Source organism: Chiloscyllium plagiosum, unplaced genomic scaffold (assembly GCF_037043375.1).
Source record: "Chiloscyllium plagiosum isolate Xiang-an unplaced genomic scaffold, Cpla_swu_hap1 HiC_scaffold_24, whole genome shotgun sequence".
Lineage (NCBI taxonomy): Eukaryota > Metazoa > Chordata > Chondrichthyes > Orectolobiformes > Hemiscylliidae > Chiloscyllium > Chiloscyllium plagiosum.
This window is the reverse complement of record NW_028270162.1, coordinates 26,689,691-26,694,075: the sequence shown is the minus strand read 5'-3', so window position 1 is coordinate 26,694,075 and position 4,385 is coordinate 26,689,691.

The following is a 4,385-nucleotide window of genomic DNA, read 5'->3' as shown; positions in this document are numbered from 1 at the left end:
GTAAAATGAATCTCTGGTAATAACCTGCAACGTTTTCCTTTGCAGAAATCCTGTTAATATATTTGGAAATTTTGATCTTGGGGGGAAAAAAGGGACAGAAAATTATATTTTGGGCAAATGCAGGGCCTTGAGGAATATTTCATCTGTTTTTACAAACTGAGTTGCTGTTGGGCATTTAGCATTTTCAGATTTTCAATTTTGATTAATTTTCCCATATTAAAATGATGGGGGGTACAAATTTGCATGCTAGTATTAAGCTTTTAAAGAAAAATCCTAGCTGTCTTATCACCTGAGCTGAAAGTTTGTTTAGAATATTGAGAAAGGTGTTTGGGCTCTGCAATGGTGAACTGATTATAACTAGACTATTCCACACGTCTCTTCAGTTTTTGTGGTCTTGCTATTGATCCTAAGTTTTGTTACTAACCATGGATTAGAAGCAGGGATAGGCTGCTCAGTCTTTTGGGCCTATTTTGCCATTGAATAAAGTCATGGCTGATCTGAATTTTTTTTCAAGTCTGTTTTGTTCCACTGTGATACCCTTTTCAGCCCTACGCCTATTGAGAATCTACCTCTGCCTTTAAAATAATGGACATCTTTTTAAAGAGTGATCTTTAGTGTTCTAGTATCTTTACCTTCCTTCATTTTCCTAATGTCTCTTCCCTTTCCCCCCCCCCCCCCCCACACCCCAACTGCTCTGAGTCGTCTTGAGGTAACAGACTCGGCAGGTTTATCCTAAGGTAACTTATATTCAACACTAATTTTATGAAGATGTGGGAGTTTGAGAGTTAAAAGCTAGCAGTGACAGCACTAAGTATTCTCAATAAGATACATTATAGCACATGGTCCAGCAGTTAGGGTATCTGGTTGCCTGGAGACAAAAACTGATTCAAATTAGGCTAATTCACTTAAATTATACCCAAAAAAAACCTAACTCCAATCAAGTTTGAATTTAGTATATTGACAATCTTAAAACCCAATGACATAATCCAATGCTTTGGGAATATAAGGCAGGGGAAAATTGAACAGTTAGGATGAGAACTGCCAAGCCAGCATGTAAAGACTGCCTGAAAAATAGCTCTCTTAAAGGTACCTTTATGGATCAGTAACCTGTGAAGCGGAATCCCCAAGAAGAAGATCAGAATACAGAGAACTGAAAACTGCCTGGTTTTGAGATGAGTTTTGTTTTATAAATCTTGATTGGGAGTTTTATCGGACAAGTATTGAAGAGGGGGAAGTAAAAGATAGGTTAGAGGAAGTAGTTGTTGGTTAATCATTCTGTTTTTTACTTTAAGAAATTTATATATTTTATTTAAATAGTTCTTGGCCTCAAATTTTCAGATTACTGCACACGATAAATCTTGTGTGTTGCTGGGTTAAGTTAAGCAGGAGAGTTTACCCAGTGTCATAACATTAACAAGCTCCTTTAGGATTTGTGTTTCAGTCAAGGCTTTTTTTTTTTTTACATCAATTCCAATGGATGCAGGTTTAGTTTATTCATCCTTTCCTTATAAGCTAGTCTTGCCCATTCAGCGTAGTACTCTCTTGAAATTTCTCTGAACTGCCTTCAGCACATTGACATGTTTCTGTTAAATAGACCATTGTACTTCAGCTGTGTTCACCAATACCCTGTATAACTGAAACATAACTATCTATTTTTTGTATTCTGTTCCCCCCTCAAATGGTAACACTACTTTTTATTTTCGTAAATATTTTTATTGAAAAGTTTGAGGTTTTTACAAAAATAAAAAATTACAAAATAATGTATCCACTTTACAGTATAATAGCACCAATATAAAGTTAAGAAAACTTACTACTAATCTACTCTACAAACTACTGAAACACAAAATAAGATGTAAGAAAGAAAACTATATATAAAAAAGTGTCGTATATTACTGACAACGAAAAGGGGGGATAACAGTAAATAAGTACATTTCAAAATAAAATTATATCAAGTCACAACAAAACCCATGGGCTTCTTCTTCCCATGGCCCCTGAACCAACAAACATCATCCTCCCAGCTAAACAAAGACCCTAAACAGTATGGCCGATACATCTGCATTGGTGTAGTTCAAAAAGGGCCGACGTGTTCTTAAAATAATTTTTTTTTGGTGCACCAAATTCGTAAGGAAGTCCAGGGGAATATATTCCATAACTATCCTATGCCAATTTGAAAATCCCAGATGCTTTCCAAAACCCAACTTACTAAACTCCTTTTCCTCACACAAAAGGAAAGGATAGTAAATAGTTTCTTCCTGTATGCATCTTGAGAAGGAAAATTTGGAAAGCCCAACCCAATCTCCGTTCCCAAAATCTTTGCTAAGGCATTTGCTACACTGTTCCAATATCTATGGCATGTCCACAGACAATGAGTACCAACTTTTATTTTACATTTGGGGCACATTGGGGATGCTCCTGCCTTGAACATTGCAAGCTGCTCTGGTATCATATGAGCCCCATGAAGTATCTTCAATTGAATAGCCTGAGTTTCTATTACAGAAAGAGATCTTCCTAGCATTTTCCAAGCTATCCTCCCACATCTCTAAGGAGAATTCCATCCCAAATTCTTGATTCCATATTTTATATAGCCACTCCATGTCCTTTGGTACCTTATTACCTCGCGAGTGGGTAGAGAGTACTGACCGAGGGTGCACCCATTGGCCAAAGCACACTCCTTTTCCATATCTGATTTGTACAGATTAGTCATCAATGTGATTTTTTTGTATGAAATCTCATACTTGAAAGTATGAAAAGGGTCCCTGTCAGGCAACCCAAACTTCTGACTTAACTGTTCTGACCTCCCCATCGAACAGATCTCCCAAACAAGCGATGCCTCTGGATTCCCAAATTTTAAATCCAGCATCAGCCAAGCCTAGCTGAAATCCCAACGTTCCCACTATAGGAGTAGAAGGGGAGGTTTTTTGTGAATTACCCTCATCCTGTCTCATCATCCTCCTAGTTTTGATTGTAAGAACTCAATTGTATTAAATACAATGATCTTTAATCACTCTCATCTATAAATATTAGATTGATGAGGGGACATTTTGCTTGGGAAGCCTCCATATCCAGCCAAATTGATTGGGGCTCTCTTGACCCACAATCAGCCACATATGATAACAGATCTTAGATGGTACCTCCTGGAATCTGGAAAATCTAGACCTCCCCTTACTTGTGGGAGCTGCAACTTATCTAATTTAATAATGGGCCATCTATGATTCCAAATAAAGGAGCCAAGTCAACCATAAAGCTTACGTAGTACCTGTCGTGGCAACATCAAAGGAAACATTCTCATGGGGTATAATCGGCGAGATAGAATATTCATCTTGACCGAAGCTATTCTTCCTAGCCAGGATATCTGGAGTTCTTCCCAGCATTGGAGGTCTTGCCTTATTTTCTCTAATAAATGTGTATAATTAGCTTTGTATAGCTGACCAAATAGCGGAGTAACAAAAATGCCTAAATAGAAAACCTCCCAGTGACCACCGAAAGGGGAAACTGGATCCATCTGGAAAATTGGATACGCTGGTAAGACCTAGCGGCATGGCATCTGATTTCATAAAGTTAACTTTCATAAAGTAACCTAAGGATGTACCAAATAAGTTAACCACTTGAATTAAGTGGGGCACAGATATCGATGCGTCATTTAAGAAAAGAAGGACATTGTCCGCATAAAGTGTGATTTTAAGCTTACCCGATCCTATCTTCGAGGCAGTTATATTAGGGTCAGTTCGGATAGCTTCCGCCAGAAGCTCAATCACTAGTGTAAATAGGAATGGTGAGAGAGGGCATCCTTGATGACAAACTCTGCCAACACTAAAGCTAACTAATGTTATGCCGGTAGTAATCACTGCTGCTTTAGGGTCGTTATATAATACTGTGACCCACTTGGTAAAGACCTCTCCAATGCCAAACCATTCCATAGTATAAAAGAGATTCTACCCGATCGAATGCCTTCTCTGCACCTAGGGAGACGACTAATCCCGACATCACTCCCTGCTGGCAGGCTTGTGCCATATTTAAGGCTCTTCTAATGTTATTAGTAGATCTGCGACCCTTGATAAACCCCATCAGATCCTCTTTTATAATGAATGGTAAAACCCTCTCCAGTCTTAATACCAACATTTTTGAGAGAATTTTAAAGTCCACATTCAACAAGGATATAGGTCTGTACGAAGTATAGTCATCTGAGGCTTTTCCTTTCTTAAGAACGAGAGAGATATTTGCTTCTCTCAGGGAGGGCGGGAGGCTACCCAGACTATATGAATAGTTATACATATCTATAAGTAGTCCAGCCAATTCGTCTATAAATTCTTTATAGAACTCAGCCTGAAATCTGTCTGGACTGGGCGCTTTATTGCTCTGGAGCTGCCTCACCGCCTCCTGGGCTG